The sequence below is a fragment of the Gopherus flavomarginatus genome, chromosome 6 (genome assembly GCF_025201925.1).
Source record: "Gopherus flavomarginatus isolate rGopFla2 chromosome 6, rGopFla2.mat.asm, whole genome shotgun sequence".
In the NCBI taxonomy this organism is placed as follows: domain Eukaryota; kingdom Metazoa; phylum Chordata; order Testudines; family Testudinidae; genus Gopherus; species Gopherus flavomarginatus.
The window spans coordinates 26,892,776-26,914,835 of record NC_066622.1 but is presented as its reverse complement, the minus strand read 5'-3'; the positions used below and the strand labels follow the sequence as shown (position 1 = coordinate 26,914,835).

The following is a 22,060-nucleotide window of genomic DNA, read 5'->3' as shown; positions in this document are numbered from 1 at the left end:
TGGTTCCTCGATAAGAGGTCAGAAGACAATGGCATAGAGAGAGATGGTTCTTTGAACAGACTAAAAGGTCTATGAACCAGTGTTGTCTTGGCCATACTGGGGCTACCAGAATGCCATGTCCTTTTTCTCTTTTGATCTTTCACAGTATTCTTGGACTAAAAGGAACAGGAAGAAAGGCATATAGAAGATCTTTGCTCCAATCAGAAAGCCATCTGTAAGAGATGTAATAGACATTCATGTCTATTTGTTCTCATGCAGAATAGTGGACATTTGATGTTCTCCTGAGATGCAACTAGGTCAAAATTTGGATGTCCCAGTTTCCTGAATAGCTGAGTAAATATTACCTTTAGGGACAATTCACTTTGGTCCTGAGTCCTTCTGCTGAGGTTCACATGCAAATGAAAAGCTATTTGAGATATCTAGTGCTTTATGTGCCATTTCCACAGCTTTCTTGCCCATGTACAATGGATCCCAGGACACTGTTCTTCCTCATTTGTTTATGTAGCACATGGCTGGGGCATTATCTGTCAGAACTTATACTATTTGATATTGCAAATACAGAAGAAAAGCCTTGAGGGCCCAAGTGTACTGCTCTGAGCTGTAGCATGTTAATGTGGTGCAGGAATTCCCATCTGTTCCAATGCCCCTGCACTTTGAGGTTTTAATAACCAATATCCAAGCATAGATTGGAGGCATATGAAGAGATTAACTTGGTGGGAACAGGAGGAGTGAAAGAGACTCTGAAGAACAGGTTCCCTGGACTCCAATCTGCTTAGTTGCTCCAATGCCAGTGCTGAGATAGCCTACAAAGGAGGATAGTTATCTACTTTTGGGGTTTGCTTTTGAGCTACCTAATGCTGTATAGATCTCATGTCGCAGGCAGGCATGAGGAGAGATGATGCTGAGGATGCCATCAAGGCCCATGAATCTCAGAAAATAGTGAGTGGTGTGCTCTGGAAATGCTCTTAACTAGATGCTGAGAAACCTGTCCTCCAAAAATTGGTACTTTGAGCATGTGATTAATAGAGTTGGTAAAAAATGTCGATTAAAATTTTTTTTATTGAAAAATATAGATTCTGGTTGTCTAAAATACTTTGTGAATTTGTTTTGAATTAATTGAATTGTTTTGGATGAAACTCTCCCTCCCCACCCCAACCCCCAAAAATCAGAAAAAAATGTGCTTGTTTCCTTTTAACGTATTCTAAATTAAACTGTTTGATTTTTTGATTTTACATGTCCAACAGGCATGAGTAGAATCCACGTAGATAGAACCCAGGGATAAAGATCAGTATTTTTAGAAAGGGATTAGATTTTCATCAAAAGTGGGAGAATTAATACAATATGGTGCAGAGATTAAAAACCACAACCAAACACTATATCTAAGAGAACTGGGTTTTGAAATGTTTCCACATTTTTTTTAAATGCAAGTCTGGAACTCTTGGGTCATCTACTCTTAGCATCTGAGTGACCGGCTAAAGCATAAATTTATTTAAAAGATTTTTCTTCTTTCAAATACTTCAAATTATCTTCTTTTTCTCCCTAGCAATTACAGGAGTTCCATAAGAAAGACAGGTCCAAGGAGGGGAGATCCCATATGGACACCAAACAATTTTTGCTTTGGTCAAAAAGCCACTTCATGTCAAAAAAAAGTTTGGATAAAAAACTGCAACTAGTTCTAAGCTTAATCTAGGCTACCATATATTTGAACAAGTGGTCTAAAATGAAAGGCTTCTGATTACCAATCCCCTTGATAAAGAGTTTCTATAGACTAGGAATTACCAGTCAAAATTCAATATCAACATATGAGTTTAACACAATCATAAAAGCATAAGACTATAGATGATATATGGTATGATACTACCAGTTTACATGTTATTTTTACTTTTAATCATATTTATTAAAGAGATTGGGATAGATATATGTATTAAAAATAGACAATCTTTCTTTAGAAGGTTTCCTCCACAATTATTTGTACTTGTTGGTTTTAAATAAAATTTGTTATGTAAATTCCAGAAGTATTTGTACCTTTTATGTCATCACTCCAGCCTGTGCATCAAAAGTTTCACCTTGACTGAATGTCTAGACTTAAAATGAAGCAGAAAGTTTAAACAACACTTGAGATCATAAGCTTTGCTTTATATTAAGTTTAGATTCAAATCCAAAGAAACAGATATTTTAATGGAGTTATGTTAACTATGGTGAGTTTGTCAGCACTTATCAACCCTCACAGCATATTGTGCATTAGTCAGGTTTAACATGGAAAGCAGTGGTTCCCTTGTCCTCCAAAGACCATGATTTTACAACTGATCTGAGTTGCTGCTTGGAATTAAGGTCATTAAGTGCTACAGACATGAGGATGGCTTATATACATCTGCGTATTCTATATGTAATAACATAGTCATAAGTAATTTATTTTCTTTGGATATTACATTTTATGTACACATGCATTCTTCAAGTACATTATTCACAAGATTGTCTTAAAGCTACTTGCTACATACGCATATATATATTAACTTGTTCCATTTATTAGGACCAGCTTGTTCTCTTTCTGCAGTGCTGTCTGAACCATAGCTATTAAATATTGTCAGTCTTTTCAGTAACATAATCCCAACTGAAATTCACATGCAAGATGTAATCTCAACAAGCCATTTGGAATCATTTCTAAAAAATGTAAAAGCCAGCATTCTTCTAAAGGAATGAACCAGCACGATAAAAATGTCTAAGGTGGAAGTCTAATCTGTTCATATGAGAACCTGTCAGTATACCATTCACTTACACTGTAAGATTAACCCATCTTCATAAATCGTCATTATAAGGAAGAGTGAGTGATCCATTCGGTTAAGGTACTTCTCTCAAATTTCCAGTTAAAACCTTTGTTTCACATTTATAGTATGTTTACATGGAAAAAAGCATGCCTAGAGCAAAAATTAATATAGTCAAAAAATCTAATGTTGTTCACAAATCCCGAATAATTTTATTCCTAAAAATAAAGGCACCCTCCACCCAAATTCTCCATCTTAAGTATACAAACATTGACTATTAAAACGTTTCAAAGAAGCTCTCAGTTGTGAACATCTAGTAGTTCTTTTTAACATGTATTCATTTTTCAGTTAAACCTTCAAAGATATATTTAAAATGCCAATTAAATCAGTTGTATAGATTTTAATGTAGATCATGTGCCTAATTCATAATGATGAGAGAAAGACAGAAAATGAGTTCTATTTCTGAGTCAAGGTTTAAATAATGAGAAATCCAGATATCAACTTAATAAATTACTTTAAATGCAAGCAAATCTAAGATGCCACAGGAAACAGGATTTTAGATAAAACAATCAAAAGACCAATGATGTCTTTAATCGCTAAAAAACAAACCTTTCCAAGATAAATATGTATGGCATCTAATGACTGAAAACATTATTTGGTGATGTCTCTGTAATGGAAAAACTTATATTTTACTTTATAAAATAATTTCTGTTGACATTTTTCTCATTACAATTCTGCCTGGGTAAAAACTACAGGTCTGTCTCATCTTACGTGGGGGTTCCGTTCCGCGGTTAATGCGTGAAGTGAAAACCACATATAGTCAATATTACATTGAGTTGAATGGCGGGCAGAATCGCTCGCACTACAGAAACAGTATTTTAACTGTCATTTTTCTCTCTTTTTTTTTTTTGCCAACCGCAAAAAGCTGAAATCGCACATGTTAAATGCGCATAAGATGCGACAGACCTGTATACACACTTCAAAAACTACTCCTCCAGAAAGCAAACATCTCTACCACAGTCTGCACATTGATTCAGTAACAAGGGGCTGCAATGTTAGATTTAAAAACAGTCAGTGGTAGAAGAGGAAACATCTAGATTAGGAAACATAAGATGAGTAGGAAGCAAACTCTGACAAGCCTACCAATTACATGGCAAACTATCTCAATAGAGAATTGGGAATATAATGACGACTTACATTTTTATAATGCCTTTCATCCAGAATACTATCACATGGCTTATAAACTATATATACTGGAATCATTTCACACAGCACAGCCACCTTTGGGATGAAAGACAGCTACTAAACTATTAAAAAACGCAAAGCAACACAAGAGCATGCTTTAGAATGGAAATTGAAGAATACGAGTCTCCAACTAAAAATGCAAGAGAAATTTTTAAGGGACAGATGTTATCACAAAAATGATTACTTGATTAGCACTTCCTTACCTCATTAAAGATTAATGAGATGCTCAGGTATCATGGTAATGGAGGGTCAAATATGAACCTAAGCTAGATAGATGTCTACAATATACTGTCCCCTAAACTCACGCTGGGGCACTGGTTTAGCCATCACTCAGGAGAAGTGTGCTACCATGGCATACCAACCTGCAATTTATTTGGTGAAGTCTCATTCAAATTGTGACTAGGCCAGACTTTGTTTGGCTTGTGCAATCTCACAAGAATACAGCCCAAATTAATGACATAATAAAAACTGATAATATAAAATATCAGCTCACAAACATAGATACTGGTGTAATTTTGATGACAGAGTTAATGGTTAATATTTATGCTGACATTTGTTTGCCTTTAATTTCTATGTATTCATATCTGGAATTAGCATTTACATTTACAATTTCATAAAATCAATTACAATAACAAGCTAGTAAATATTGTGCTATGGGATGTGAAAGTTGTATTGTTATTATAATTATCATTATTTACTAGGGCTATCAAGTGATTAAAAAAATCAATCATGCGATTAAAAAAAATAATCACGATTAATCATGCTGTTAATAATAGAATACCATTTTAAAAAATATTTTTGGATGTTTTCTACATTTTAAAATATATTGATATCAATTCCACACAGAACACAAAGAGTACAGTGCTCACTTTATATTTATTTTTATTACAAATATTTGCACCTAATACAAGTACAGTAGTGCAATTCATTTATCATGAAAGTTGAACTTACAAATGTAGTTTTATGAACAAAAAAAGTGCTTTAAAAAAACCAATGTAAAACTTTAGCATCTACAAGTCTCCCCAGTCCTATTTCTTGTTCAGCAAATCGCTCAGACGAACAAGTTTGGTTACAATTTGCTGGAGATAATGCTGCCCTCTTCTTGTTTACAATGTCACATGAAAGTGAGAACAGGAGTTTGCATGGCACTGTTGTAGCTGGTGTCGCAAGATATTTACGTGCCAAATACACTAAAGAGTCATATGTCCCTTCATGCTTCAACCACCATTCCAGAGGACATGAGTCCATGCTGATGACGGATTCTGCTTGATAACGATCCAAAGCAGAGCGAACTGATGCATGTTCATCGTCATCATCTGAGTTAGATGCCACCAGCAGAAGGTTGATTTTCTTTTTTGGTGGTTTGGGTTCTGTAATTTCTGCATCTGAGTGTTGCTCTTTTCAGCCTTTGAAAGGGTAACAAGCCTTGTGGATGGGGGGAAGCAGTAGATGTGGTATATTTTGACTTTAGTAAAGCTTTTGATACATGACCTTCTCATAAACAAACTAGGGAAATGCAACCTAGATGGAGCCACTCTAAGGTGGGTGCATAACTGGCTGGAAAACAGTTCCCGGAGAGTAGTTATCAGTGGTATAATGGCATATAAAGGACACTTATAAAGTTTCCAGACAATGCAAAACTGGGGGGGGGGGGGTTGCAAGTGCTTTGAGGATAGGATTAAAATTCAAAATGATTAGCACAAACTGGAGAAATGGTCTAAGTATGAAATTAAATTAGAGCAAGGGAGGTTTAGGTAGGACATTAGGAAAAAGGATGAAATTCAATAAGAACAAATTCAAAGTACTCCATTTAGGAAGGAACAATCAGCTGCACACATAATAAATGGGAAAGTACTGCAGAAAAGGATCTGAGGGTCATAGTGGATCACAAGCTACATATGAGTCAACAGTGTAACATTGTTGCAAAAAAAGCAAACATCTTTCTGGGATGTATTAGTTGAAGTGTTTTAAGCAAGACATGAGAAGTAATTCTTCCGCTCTACTCCATGCTGATTAGGCCTCAACAGGAGTATTGCGTCCAGCTCTGGGCACCACATTTCAGGAAAGATGTGGACAAATTGGAGAAAGTCCAGAGAAAAGCAACAAAATGATTCAAGGTCTAGAAAACATGACCTATGAGGGAAGATTGAAAAAACTGGGTTTGTTTAGTCTGGAAAAGAGAAGACCGAGAGGGGACGTGATAACAGCTTTGAAGTACATAAAAGGTTGTTACAAGGAGGAGGGAGAGAAATTGTTCTTCTTAACCTCTGAGGATAGGGCAAGAAGCAATGGTCTTAAATTAGAGCAAGGGAGGTTTAGGTAGGACATTAGGAAAAACTTCCTAACTGTTAGGGTGGCTAAGCGCTGGAATAAATTGCCTAGGGAAGTTGTAGTATCTCCATCATTGGAGATTTTTAAGAGCAGGTTAAACAAATACCTGTCAGGAATGGTCTAGATCAGTAGTTCTCAAAGCCGGTCCACCACTTGTTCAGGGAAAGCCCCTAGCAGGCCGGGCCAGTTTGCACACCTGCCATGTCTGCAGGATCAGCCGCTCCAGGCCAATGGGGCTGCAGGAAGTGGCCCAGGCTGATGGATGTGTTGGCTGTTCTTTCCACAGCCCCCATTGGCTTGGAGCGGCAAACTGGGGCCAGTGGGAGCCGTGATCGGCCAAACCTGTGGACGCGGCAGATAAACAAACCGGCCCAGCCCGCCAGGGGCCTTCCCTGAAAAAGCAGCAGATTGTCTTAGAGAACCACTGGTCTAGATAATACTTAGTCCTGCCATGAGTGCAGGGGACTGGACAAGATGAGCTCTCCAAGTCCCTTCCAGTCCTATGATTCTATGCTCCACACCTCATCCCTTTCAGATTTTAGACTGCATTTCAACTTCTTAAATATTTGATCAAGTGTCATAGTTATTTTTAGAAATCTCACATTGGTACCTTCTTTGTGTTTTGTCAAATCTGCTGTGAAAGTGTTCTTAAAACAAATATGTGCTGGGTCATCATCCAAGACTGGTATAACATGAAATATATGGCAGAATGTGGCTAAAACAGAACAGGAGACATAATTCTCCCCCAAGAAGTTCAATCACAAATTTAATTAACATATTATTTTTTTAATGAGCATAATCAGCATGGAAGTATGTTCTCTGGAATGGTGGCCGAAGCATGAAGGGACATACGAATGTTTAGCATATCTAGCACATCCAGCACCTTGCAACGCCGGCTACAAAAGCCTGCTCTCACTTTCAGGTGACATTGTAAATAAGAAGCAGGCAGTAGTATCTCCCGTAAATGTAAACAAACTTGTTTGTCTTAGCAAATTGGCTGAACAAGAAGTAGTTCTGAATGGATTTGTAGGCTCCAAATATCAGAGGGGTAGCCGTGTTAGTCTGGATCTGTAAAAGCAGCAAAGAATCCTGTGGCACCTTATAGACTAACAGACATTTTGGAGCATGAGCTTTCGTGGGTGAATACCCACTTCTTCAGATGGCTCCAAAGTTTTACATTGTTTTGTTTTTGAGTGCAGTTATGTAACAAAAAAATCTACATTTTTAACTTACACTTTCATGATAAAGAGATTGCTTTATGGTACTTCTATGAGGTGAATTGAAAGATACTATTTCTTTTGTTTATCATTTTTACAAATATTTGTAATATAAATAATAATATAAAGTGAGCATTGTACATTTTGTATTCTGTCTTGTAATTTAAATCAATATATTTGAAAATGTAGAAAAACATCCAAAATATTTAATAAATTTCAATTGCTATTCTATTGTTTAACAGTGCGATGAATCCCAATTAATTTTTTAATGCAATTAATTTTTTGAGTTAATTGCGTGAGTTAACTGTGATTAATTGACAGCCCTATTAATTACTTTATACTAGTGTCTAGAATCAAGTTTAGGGTCCCATTATACTAGGCCACGTGCAAACACATATAAGAGACATTCCTTACCCCCCAAAAATTTATTAAATAGGCAATGGAACATCTATTTATATTCCATTAAGGCTGACCCTAATAGGATTGTCCATGACCTATAAGTACATATAAACACAGAGCCTGGTGATCAATGCAGAGTCCACCTGGGAAGTGAGCGGGTGTGTAATACCTAAATAAGTGCTACATATGCCTAAGAATAGGGACCAACTCACAGAACCTGCATATGCCTGCAGCTATACAGGTTTATTTTGGTCAGATCAGGCCCTGGGAATATCATATACACCAGAATATGCTATTTCTAACCTTTAGAATCAACAGTATACCACCACAGTATATCTCAAAGGATTCCTGTTAATAGCTAATCCACAATATATAAGGCTACTTGTATTTTGACTCCTATATGCTTTTAAGTCCTCTACACACTGTGCACTCTATTAAACCATCAAAAATCCTTGACTCAGAATCAACTTTTCATAGCAAATTTAAAAATAATGTTACAACAAAAGGATTGCCTTTCAAAGGATAAATGCCATCCCACAAGAATATGTTTGAAGGAAATGTAAATAAACTTAAAATGTGATGGTTTTAATTCTTATATTGGAAATGGCTATTTTCATATTTAAAACTGCAATTTGCACACCTTTGCACTTGAGATAGAGGGGATCAAACATTTGTAAATTGCTGTATTTTAACATGAAATATGTACTTCTTGTATATTGTCTTGTGAATGGGTTTATAAATCTGTGGGAACATTATAGATGCCAGGGGTTTAAGGTTAGAACAGTGACAATAACATGAAGGAAACAGCAGATTGATGGAATACTTTCTGAGAATAAAATAAATGTATTAACAGCCCTTAAGCACAGAGAGAGAGACAGACAGACAGACAGAGACAGAGAGAGAGCGAGCATGCATGCTGAGAAGGCAGTGGTGGAATCCGGATTAGAGTTATAGATGGGTTTCAGAATTGAGTCTGTCTAAACATAGTGATTTAGATTTTGAAACTCAGCTTGAATCTTGTAAGCTGTTCTCATGAAATTTAGGGTATATTTTCGCTGCCGCTGGGAGCGACCCTCCCAGACCGGGTAGACAGACTCATGTTAATGAGGCTTCATGTAGTGTGCTAAAAATAACAAGAAGGATGTTGCAACTTGGGTGGCAGCTTGGCTCTTAAGCCCACCCCACTCCTTGGTTTTGAGCTTGGATGGCTAGCCTGATCTGTATCAGAGCTGCAACATCCACACTGCTGTTTTTAGCATGCTAGTTTGAGCACTGCTAGCACAAGTCTGTCTACCCAGGCTGGGAGGGTACAGACATATCCCAAATTACAAGGACTTCGCAAGACAAATTTACTTACAAGAATTCCATGCTCAAATCTCATTAGGACAGTTATTGCTATGAAATTTAAACTGAATCCAAAACCAGGAATGGAAAACTGCCTCATTTTAGGTTTTAATCTGACATGAAACTGAATCAGTAGGGATGGGCCTGAATCTGGGAAATGGACTCAAAGCCCATCACTCACAACTCAAAGGGTTTTGACTTGGAGTTCTACTTTTGGGTCCACTCTAGTACTATTAATCAAAATATGAAAATATTGCACTTCTGCAATCAGAGACGGATACTGACAATTGAGAGTGATCTTTTATTTTTGTGCACCAAAAGGGTGGCCTATAATGTAAAAATAAAATATAAAGGTTCTTCTCTCCAGGAGATGTGTCATACAACTGACCATCATTAGACTTTTTTTTTTTTTACATTGCATCAAATTTAAGATACTGAACTTAGTACTTCCCTTTTTAATGTTTTTATTATTATTATAATTTAATTCAATCAAAAGGTTGGCCAGGAATGACCTATCACTTCAGAAGAATTCCCTAAAGAGTCAGGCTAGAACAATTTTTTTGTTTTTTTTTAAAGAAATCTATAAAAACAAGCACTTGCTCCCCTGACCCCCCCAATAAATATATTAATAAATAGATGTTATTAAAATATTTTTATGTTTGTGGCTGGCTGCCAAAGCTTCAATTGGCCTCCTTGAGAGGCTGATAAAGCTGTTTTAAGCACTACCACTTGGTTTGGAAAAAAATGAATGAAAACCAGGGAAGTTAAAAATGTCTTGGTTTACGTTCACTAATATATATACACAAGAGGGCAGAGAGTGATAATGGATACAGTAAGTATAGCTGAGCCAATATTCTGCAAAGAAGAAAAGCAACAAAAGACATTTGAAAATATCTTTCTCTGGAAAGTTTATTGTTCTAATTGTTTTCAATTAGGGACTGGCTAACTGGTTAGACCTGAAACTCAGCCCTCTTTCAGACCTGAAATCAAGTCTTGTTAAAGCTGTACAGAATTTTAAGTAAAGATATTCATAATTTGCCTTCATCCTGGACATTTATTCTAATCTTCCTTTTCTGGGATGACCCCAAAGGCCAATTATTCCCTGCTCTTAACACTCTGACAAGATCCTTACTTCCTCCTAATGGCTCACCACCAGGAGGATTCTAGTCTGCTCCATCTTTTCCTCCACCCCCAAAGGTGCTTGATGTTATACACATTCCTTAAAGATAATAGGGCATGAGGAACCTGGTTCCTGTTTGGAGGATTGCAAAGAGATTAGCCTCAAAAGGTTTGAACAAGAAAAAGATAAGGTATTCTAGATGCAACCACTATAAACCTTCAATCTTTTCTAAAATTTACACATCAGAAGAGGTAAGAGGAAATTTCAGAAACAATTGTAAAAATCTCTTGACAATGTGGATATTTTCTCCAATTTTTCAGCTATTTATAGGAATTTACCAAATTTATGACAGCATTATTGTTACAGTTTTGCAATGCACTGTGATGATCAGTCACATATTTTCTTACAAGGAGTTGTAGCATGCATGTTCTTTTAAGATAGTATAATCAGGTATATTCCAGAAGAAAGTACTGTAACTAGGCAAACCAAAAAGTAGCTTGAAGTCAAAAATAATATTACACATAAGCTTCATAGATAAAACTTAACAGAAGATGCGCTTCTGCTATTCGATCTTTAAGACTCTCCCTTGAGTGTCTGCTTTCCTCCACAAATACAGGCAGAGCTTCTGAGGTTGAAGAGTCTTTGAGTTCTGCTATCTCCCTATTATGAAACAAACACTTAATCCTGGAAGGTGCTGGGTATCCTCAGCTCCCATTGACCTAAATGGGAGCTCAGGGCATTCAGCTGAGGCACTCAGCAGCTTACAGGATCAGGCCCAAAGTTTATAATTTGGTGCAAATTATTTTTTCAAAAAAGTGACCGATTGTTTCATTTTAACCAATGTCTGCTTGGGCAGAAATGTCTGAATCCTCCAGAACAGACAAAAAATTCCTGCAGGAAAGTTAACACTCATCATCTCTGTGTTATTATTTTTGCAACATCAGGAAAACCTAGAATTTTGTAAGCTTCCCTATCCCCCCAAGGTACCACATAGGCTAGGTGTGTAGGCAAGGCATGATGTACAGTCTAAGTCCTAGATACAAGTAGTGTCTTTCAGTTTTATCTCAATGACTTGTGCTTATGTGAACGTCAATCCTCCATGGTTTATAACTGAATTAGCAAAGTGCCAAACCAGATATTTTGTTATGATCTTTTCAATATCTAAATTTCCAAGTAGTAAAAAGTCTGCTTATGGGAAACAGTTGAGAGAAATTTCAAAAATTCAGCTGAATGCAGTTCAAACAACTAAAGCACACGTTTGCTCTTCAAATCAAGCATAGGATAAAATTTACCAACTCCAAATTGGAATACTAAGAGCATTCCCCAGATGTTCCATTTGTCTTTTTTAGTTGGATAATCTTCCACCTAATGGTTTTCTCTGAGCTTGTAAAGTACTGAGCCTTTGTGAATTGCTCCCTTATTGCTTTTTTTCCCCAGTAAAAGAGAACAATCCTTTTGTCTCAGAGTTGTGTCTGTGCTACAACTGGAGGTGTGATTGCAGCTTGTCTAGATATATCCGAGCTAGCTTAAATCTAGATAGAGAAGTGGCTAAAAATAGCAATGGAGATGCGGTGGCCACATAGACCTGGTGCAGGCTAGGAACACGAGAACATACCTAGAGTCCCTAGTGGGCTTGTACAGCCCACAGTAAAGCCTGTGCTACTGCATCTCCACTGCTATTTTTAACCATACTAGCTTGATTAAAGCTAGTGTGGGTATGCCAGCCGATGCTGCAATCATATCTCCACTTGCAATGTAGACATACCCTCAGTCTCTATCAGCTTAATTTTCTATTCTACTCACCAAACTCTGAAACAGCCAATATTATTCCATGATCTGAAGGGCTGAGTGTACTGAATTTATATTGCTTTCCAACTGTGGGCTTGTTACAGTAATGTGAAATTCCAATAATAAATCATGCCTGCAGAAGCCTGTGTGTTTCAGTATCTCCCACTGGTGAAATCTTTATTTCCAGGTATCCAAACAGCCCATGACTCCAAACACTTAACAGAAATCCTAAGATGTGTGGGTGCTATCTGTGGTGGGAGTCTACTATTTGACAAGGTAATGAATCAAAAGAGCTACTTGAATTGCTCAACAAGCCAGAGAAACTTTATATGTCTCCCTCCATCTTTCAAAAGCATCTAGTAATCAGCTTAAAGTTCTTCTTCACTGCTTGTTATTGTGGTTGGTTGTTGCCCCACAGTTGTTGCCAGATGATCTTTTTATTCTACTGACCAGGAAATGTTTTTTTCACCACACATTCCAAATCCTACCCCACGGAGGTCAATGGAAGTTTTGTCACAGATTCCAATGGGAACAGGATCAGGCCCCATATGAGACAGAGATGCAGAGCAGTCCTCCATGAGGGTCCCTTGCTTCTGGAATTCACTTCCCCCTTGATCCAAAATTGCCTGAATTTGTTGACTCTATTTAACAGGACCTTGGGAGAGAGCTGAGTGTAGAGTGGAATGGGGTTGCCATGCTTTGTGTATTGACTGAAGTGTTAACTTTTCTTATTGTATTGGTCTGCTGTGTGTTACTTTTACTGACTGCAAGCTTAATTGCTGGCAGGGTGCCAAGACTTCATGTATATACATTTGTATATTTTTTAAATTAAAGAACAAATAAGGGAGACAATCAAAGACACAAATAACAGCTAGGCACATAATCCTCATACATTGCCTCTGAATGAGAATTTTGATTCAGTGCCATTAAAAATCTCCTCCGAAATAAAACAATGTATATCCATTTGGAAAAAAGCCCCAGGGAGGAAAAAAAGCATTCAAGCCCTTGTTGCCCAAAATTATGCACTGAGTGAATAATAGCATGAGAACTGTAGTACACCATGTCATCTAAACAGACGAGGTTACACAGTGCCCGCATCCCAGTCTATGTAACAGCTTGCCTGTGTTGCCGCCACCACCACATTTATAGATCTGATTTTCCCTAGTGTAAACAAGGCCTGTGTTTAGCCATCCATTAACTTTTCATCAAATTGTTCTGTTTCTTCCACCTCCCATTGATTTTCTAAGAGCATATCATAGTGTTCTTTAATCTAAACTGTCATAACCTTTTACACATTCCTTACTGCATTGTTCGAGCCTATCACGTGCACCAATAAATCACTTGGTATTTAGCTTTTTTTCCCCTAAACCCATTCACGAATCAATGTTACCAATTAAAGAATTTTCCATACTATTATGTACTATTAATATTATCATTTTGGACAATTCAGTCCCATTGAGGTGAAATAAAATCTGCAGCATTTAAATGTTAATTCTACCCTAAAGTTAAATTGAAATAATCTGGAGCAATGTGAATATCTCAGAGCATGGGATTACCCAGAAGGTATTCTGGCTCCCTCACCTACATAAAAATATCCCAAACCTCTTGTTTTTTCAGGAAAGAGTCTCAGAATTGGAGAGTAGTGTAGTGTACTGAAATCTTTCTTAGTAGTACTGTACCACCTTCTGGAAGAGGTAAAGTACTTTAGGTAATAATGCCAAAAGAGATGTCCACTCCAATTTGAGCAGATTCAGAAGGAAGGTGGGTGTATTCAATGGTAACCTAAAATACACATTTTTCCAGATCCTCTGCTGATTATATGCAAGTCACTTGGCCATTTCGTGTCTCAGTTTCCCCATCAATAAATTGGGGATTGTCATGAACAGATAGTCAAGGGTTAATAGAACAGAAGTATTTCATGTCTCTTTTGCCTGTAAAGGGTTAAGTTCAGTGAGTCTGGCTGTCACCTGACCAGAGGACCAATCAGGGGACAGGATACTTTCAAATCTTGAGGGAGGGAAGTTTTTGTGAGTGCTGTTAGTTTTTGGTGGTTGTTCACTCTGGGGGCTCAGAGGGATCAGACGTGCAATCAGTTTCTCTCCAATCTCTCCGATACAGGCTCTTATAAGGTCAGAATAGTGAGTACTAGGTAGATAAAGCTAGTTAGGCTTATGGTTGTTTTCTTTATTTGCAAATGTGTATTTGGTTGGAAGGAGTTCAAATGTGTATTTGGCTGAAAGGAGTTCAAATTGGTATTTTGCTGAAAAGATTTTAATTTGTACTTGTATACTTAGGCTGGGAGGGTATTCCCAGTGTCTATAGCTGAAAGACCCTGTACCTATTCCATTTTAAATTTACAAAGATAATTTTTACTGTTTTTCTCTCTTTACTTAAAAGTTTCGTGTTTAAGAACCTGATTGTTTTTTTATTCTGGTGAGACCCCAGGGGACTGGGTCTGGATCCACCAGGGAATTGGTGGGGAGAAAGGAGGGAAGGGGAAGAGAGAGGCTAATTTCTCTCTGTGTTAGGATTACTGTCTCTCTCAGGGAGAATCTGGGAGGGGAAGAGAGAAGAAGGGGGGAAGGTGCATTTTCCTCTCTGTTTAAGATTCAAGGAGTTTGAATCACAGTGATCTTCCAGGGTAACCCAGGGAGGGGAAGCCTGGGAAAAGCAACGGTGAGGGAAAGGGTTTACTTTCCTTGTGTTAAGATCCAGAGGGTCTGGGTCTTGGGGGTTCCCGGGCAAGGTTTTGGGGGGACCAGAGTGTACCAGGCACTGGAATTCCTGGTTGGTGGCAGCGCTACAGGTTCTAAGCTGGTAATTGAGCTTAGAGGAATTCATGCTGGTACCCCATCTTTTGGATGCTAAGGTTCAGAGTGGGAAATTATACCATGACAGGGATAATTATATTTCAGTATCTCACAGAGATGTGAGAATCAAAATGCTTGTTCTCTGCTTTGAAGCTGTAAAGTGCTATATGTACTATGATAGTCGGAATAATAATAAATGTAGCCTTAAGGTTAAAATTTTATACTACACTGTACAGCATTCCAAGGACCTTGATGAGAGGAAGTGCATGATGTATAAATAAAATCATTATTTAAAAAATCCACACTTAGATGTTTTCCCAAATGTATATAGTTTTGTGACTGAATTTTACTTTCGTGCTGAATCCTTAAGCTGTGAAAAGGGCCCAGAATACACCAGAGAATCTGGCCCAGTATTTCCAAAACAGTCTAACTGCTGCAAAATAAGACCCCACTTCTGCAGAGACTTATGCACATGCTTAACTCTATGCACTGTGAGGAGTTGTCCAGTGACGTTGACAGGACTGCTCACAGGCCGTGAACCAAAGCCCACTGAAAATAACTGGAGTCTTTTTACAGACTTCCAAGGGCTTTGGATTAGACCCACAGTGCATAAAGATAAGCACATGTATGTCTTTGCAAGATCAGGGCCTGTGAATTTGAACGGAAGTTTAGACATTTTTTTAAATAACATATCAAGAGGAAATACACATTGTTCCAACTACTTGCGTTGGTAATAATTTACTGCCAACTTCCGAATGTGTAATATTTAACAACCGTAAGTGCTTCTAAATATACCTGGTACATAGGGCAACACACATCGGGTGCTGCTAAATGTATAGCATTTGGAAGCAATGGAGTTTCAAGGGACCACAGAAGCTACAGTGAAATCCAGCAATAAAGGAGTTAATGAAGATGCATAAGCCAAATAATCTGAATTTCAGAACATGTTTATTTGATTCTACTGGACATTTAGAACAGCAAAGTAATACAAATATAATTTAAGGGCCAAAGATAAACAAATATGTTAAATTCCTTTGTTAGTGTGACACTTCTCATACGATACCAGTGAGTTAAAAGATGGGAGACTAGAATCTCCTTCATCAGGCTTATTTGCTAATATATCATTGTGATGGGATCCTGGTGTGCAACTTAGTACTGTGGGACTGCTGTGCCCCCTTAACCCTCCAATCTGGGCTGTCTCTCACAATGCTTTACTAATGCCAAGCAGCAAGCCCCTCCAGGTGCTGTTATCACTCAGCACAACCACATGTGGAGCCCAGCACCTGCTAGATTGCATGAATGCTCCCAGAGCCACTCATGAATTACACACAGAAAGACACCAGCCAAATCCAACCCAGCTCCCAGCTTTGTACCTCAGGAATATACCTTCTTGCGGTGCAAATTTATTAATAGGTTCACCACTTTGTCAATGGAAAGTGGATATCCAGCAGCCTTTGCTAACCTGAGCAGATTCACCAGACACTTCAGGCTGACTCACTGGTAAAGATAAACAGTTAAATAAATTTATTGACTACAAAAGACAGATTTCAAGTGATTATAAGTGATAGACAAAAAATCAGAGTTAGTCACCAAAATAAAATATAAGCACACAGTCTAAACTCTCAACCCTATTAGACTGGGCAACATGATTAAGCAGTTTTTCTCACCCCACTGGATATTGCAGTCCTTAATATACAGGTTTGTTCCTTACACCTGGGCCAGTCTCCTCTGTTGGAGTCTTTAGTCTTCTGAGTGTTTTTGTTGCTTGCAGCATAGGTGGGGGAAGGAGAAAGGCCAAGCATGGGGCCCCATATTCTGTTTTATACCCTTAGTCCATTTGCTTGGAGAACACAAGTCCAAGCATGTGTGGTGGACAATGCTGAGTCCCCAGGCAAGATTGAGCGATTCCCCTGGTGTGGCCTTATGCAGGTGAGTCATTGAATTGTAACTCCCTTGCTGGACAATGGCTGTTGATGGCTGTTTGATACCCGCCTGGGCGTTGGTTACTTTCCTTGCTGTTGTCTCTGGGGCGCTAATATCTGGCCCATTCCCCAACTTACAGCATGTTTTACTGACAACCATACAAAACAATCTCATAACTTCATATGCACTAATGACATACATATTTAGATAGAACAGTGATTTTCACCAGATCAAAACCTTGCCCCGATACTTTACATGGCATGCTTTATATGCAAGATCACAATTATAAATAAATGAGGATAAATGGGGGTTACAGAGTACTCCCCTAAGGTATAGAATGTCACAGTCATATCAGGCCAAGTTTATTTCTGTTTTAATTCTACTGATATCAACAGAGTTTCAGCAAAGGTAAAACTAGTGCACCATTTTATATAATATATTCATAGTTGTATGTTACCAACAATCAAACAAGAACAGAAGAAACTGAAGGTGACCATTTCTTTAGACCTACTTAGCTTCTGGCAACCCTTACTGTTTGCCAAAGCATTTGGGTTCATTTCCTAAATAGATTATTTCTCACCATTAAAAAAATTCCTTATAAGTTCTCATGTTGATAATTCTCACTAGTATTTTGTGTCAATAAGGGCCCACATTTTATTCTGCGAAATGCAGAAAGAGCCTTGCTATGGGTGATTGTTAATTATAACCGCCACAAAGTATAAAATGGCCTGTGAAAGAAGGCCTATTTGGCAGCAGCTGTGAAAGCTGAACCAAGCTATTTGGGGATTAATCTGCTGCTGAATGTAGTCTTACAAGTGCAGCTTTGGAAAAGAAGATAAAAGAAACTAATGCTGTTCAGCCACAAATCATTTCAGATAAAAAAAAGTCTCATAAGCCATCAAAAAGGCAAATCATCATCATACAGGTTGACAAGGAGAAATCTTACAGAACTACTATCAAAGGTCAGCCAATGTCTTCCTGTTCTATGCTTTTTAGTTTACAGTGTTATACATGTATTTTTGACCCGAGAAGAACAGAAACAAAACCAAAATATCTTTAGGCAGATTTAAATATATCTTGCAAGATTATAATTCAAATCATGCACAAAGCTCAATTTCAGCATTCCTTCACTGCTAGTAATATTACAAAGGCAAGCAAATTGGGAGGTAAAGCTGCTTTGGAAGTGATGCTTATCTGATTCCAACACATCTTTCTTCATGTTTCAATCAGAGAACAGCTGCTATCATCCTACTGAGAAATTAATGACAGCACAAAACATAACAAGCCTTAAAAACTACTGATACAGGAGCCCTATTATTGTGGGAATAACTCATCTGCAGTTAAACTGCCCTTACAGAAAATAATTTGTAGCTAAGGTGAAAGGATTTATTTTAGCTGCAACATTCTTTCAAAAATATCACTACTCCCTTTTAAGCAATGACTTAACCTCTACAGTGCCTGAGGATATACAGCATTTATTGTGAGAAAGATAATTTAGTTATAGCCCTGAGATTGTACACTCCATGTCCAAAGTGGTCATTAGCCCTTGTGCCCTGCCACTGAGTAGGCATCAAGGCTGGGGTGCCATCCCAAATGAGTACTTGCTATGGGCAGGAGTTTCACAAGCTTTTTCTGCACTGTGCTTGCTTGGTTTAAATCAGCTTGATCACAGTTATTGGGGTAGTGGGAGGGACAATCATTATGTGCTCCTGTGCTGGGAGAGCAGCTTATGGATGGTTCCTAGTTCTGCCACAAAAGAAGTAACTCAGAGGTGGTAGGGATCCCTGGCATTAAGCAACACCAGGTAACCAATGGTTGAGGCAGCAGCTGTGGGCTGGGGTAAGTCTCTCTCCTGCAGGTGGTGTGCCCACATAACCATCCCTTCTGGAGGGTAGCAGAAGCATTTGTTCCACGGTTGGAGCGAGCCAGGCTCCAGTGGCATTTCCCATCCCTTTCCGCCTTGGAACAGCAGCAGAAACTAGCAGCAGGGCAATGACAGCCATCAGAGCAGCACTATTCTTCTTATCTCTGAGATCATTGCAGGTGCCACAGGGGTTATGTTAGGGTAGTGGAGATCAATAGGTCAATACAGGTTTACTGTTCCTACACACACACGCTTGCAGCCACAAATGGGATGAATACAACCCAGGGTACCACCAGCCTTTCAGCAACACCCAAGTGACAATGGCGAGTGAAACCAATGTGTTTGGATGAAAGAGCCTTCCTTTTTCACACTGACTACCTTGGTAACCATTGGGAATAAAGGCAACCAGTTTGTGTCAGCAGCTTCTGCTCCATCCCTGGCATCCAGTGCCTCTCTCTTCATCAGTGGCCATTGGTTCGGGATTTCCAGGCTGCCCCCACTTGGCACAAAGGCAGCACTAACCAACATCTTGGAAGGTGTGAGGGCTGCCACCCTCTCTTCACCAAGAGGTAACAACCTATCTGGTTCTACTGGCTCAGAAGCAGAGTTGACTCACGTTTTGCCCTCAGATGTCCCTGACATCTCTGTTCCTACAATGATACGTATGCCTAGATGATTTGGCACTTTGGGTGCCAACAGGCCTTCAAAGACTTACATGATAGAGAACTACAAGGACTGATAGCTGTCAGGTAACTGTTGGTTAATCTGAATGGTTATTAATTATCATTATTGTTTAGTATTTCTATTGTTGTATCAACCAGAAACCCTAATCAACATCAGTCAGGGACCACAGGTCTTGAGTGCTCCTCCACAGGGCTCTTAGAAGCTAACAAGTTCCAATCTGTCACCCAGTGATCTGCTAACAGTTGCCAGAATAGAAGCTGCATCCTGACAGAGGACTCCAATCCTGGAATCTGATTGGTAGAATGCTGGGAGTCCTGATTGATTCACAGCTTCTATATAAACCAAGGACAGGAACAGAAGTTGTCCATGCTATTGGGTTCTCCCTGCTTAGGGCTGCTTCCCCTGCAATACCCGCGCCTACTGCAGGTCTCTTGGTAACCTGATCTGCCTGTCTCCTGACACATGGCTTGCCCTCTGGCTTGCCTCGGACTCTGACCTTCTGGTCTCTGACCCAGCCTGACTCCTACTCTGATCATTAATGAGGGATCTGAAGACAGAGGGTTCCTGAAATTTTTGTATGGAGCGTGTTGCATGTAGGAGCTGGTATGGGATAAAGCAAGGAGGTACTTGCAGGAGAAATGGACTAATGGACTGTAAAGGCTGACAACAGTATTGGAGCAAAACCAGCAGTCGACAGTATGTTGAGGTTTTATATAAGTAAATAATATAATACAGTTTCAGGCAGAGGCCTTAAACAAAACAAGGTGTCATGAATTTTAATGGCACCACTTGCAGGTGACTCCAGCAATGCATAGTATTTCACATGCAACAACAAGAAGTTATTTTAAAACTATCTAATTGCTGTGCTGTCTGGACTGTTATGTGGACAGTGCACAGCATTACAGTTTTTCATTTGTTTTTGGATTAGATTACAGTAGACTTCTCCAACAGGAATACTAAATATTCTTGACATATTCTTCATTACAGCTCAGGTGAAAATCATGTTCCAAAGGGATCGCAACAAGGACAAGGAATCAAGTGGTAAGGGTTAGTGTACTAGCCTGTAGAGAAATCATCCACAAGGGAAATGCCCCAATAACACTATAGTTTAAATACAAGTATTATCAGTGGTTCTTAACCAGGGGTACACATACTCCTGGGGTACGCATGCCCCTGGGAGTACGCACAAGTCTTCCAGGGGGTACATCAACTCATCTAGCTATTTGCCTAGTTTTACAACAGGCTACATAAAAAACACTAGCAAAGTCAGTACAAACTAAAATTTCATATAGACAATGACTTGTTTACATGGCTCTATATACTATACACTGAAAAGTAAGTACAATATTTATATTCCAATTGATTTATGTTATAACTATATGGGAAAAATGAGAAAGGACGCCATTTTTCAGTAATAGTGTGCTGTGACATGTTTGTATTTTTATGTTTGATTTTGTAAGCAAGTAGCTTGTAAGTGAGGTAAAACTTGGGGGTACACAAGATAAATCAGACTACAGAAAGGGGTACAATTGTCTTGAAAGGTTGAGAACCACTGATCTAATCTACAGGTGTGGAGCAGGGAGTCTAAGAGAACAGTGTGAAATTTTTGCAAACAAAATTCATGTTTTAATTGCTCTAACAGGATACTGGCATTATAGCAATAACCTCCATATAAAGATACATAAATAAATTTTAAAACAGCCCTTATATATATATTTAGCACTTACATATAACTTTAAATCTTCAAAAATCTATCTGAACATTAATCAATCAGTATTATCAAAGGACAGACTTTCTCACTTTGAGCTGGATAGGTGACTTCCTCTAAAAGGTAGAAAAAACCTTCGTGGAACCACTTTTTGAAATTAGCATCATGGCTGTCACTTCCAGGGTACACACAATGTAGTTGTAGCCGTGTCAGTTCCAGGATATTAGAGAGACAAGGCGGGTGAGGTAATAACTTTTATTGGACCAACTTCTGTTGGTGAGAAAGACAAGCTTTTCGAGTTACACAGCGCTCTTCTTTGGGTTTGGGAAAGGAACTCCCAGGGTCACAGAGGTCCCCAGGTGGAACAGATTGTTTAATGTAAGTAGTTAGCACATATTGTAGGGGACCTTCAAGGTAGAGTGGAATGTTAACTCTGCAGGCATAGGACAAAAAGGGTAGTCACTAACTTTTAAAATCTCAAAAGACTAAAACAACAAACCACAAGCACCAACATATTGAAATTCTAATGGAAATAAGGTCTTTTACTGTTTTGACCTTGCAATTACAGTTGTTGTGCTGCCTTAATAAACAAAACAGCAGATTAGTAATGTGCTACAATCCCACAATTCCCTCGTTAACATAAGAAATTCCCATGTAGAAAAGTGTGTAAAGGATACTTTAGATCTGGATGTGCTCTCTTTGCCAGTTACTAACCACTCTGATAAGTAAAACTTCCTGCCAATATGAGCAACTAGATCCTTTGGGAAGGAAAACTGGCATGCTCCACCTCATCATGCTGGCTCTCTCACCACACAGCTAGTTAAAGAGACATTCACTAATTCACACAGAGATTCCAGCATGCATA

At 38.6% G+C, this 22,060-nt stretch overlaps 1 protein-coding gene across 5 annotated transcripts in view; it reads right to left on the bottom strand.

Moving 5' to 3' along the window:
- Nucleotides 1-22,060, bottom strand: part of ERC2 (ELKS/RAB6-interacting/CAST family member 2) — an 845,311-nt gene that overhangs the window by 122,907 nt on the left and 700,344 nt on the right. The window lies entirely within an intron of this gene.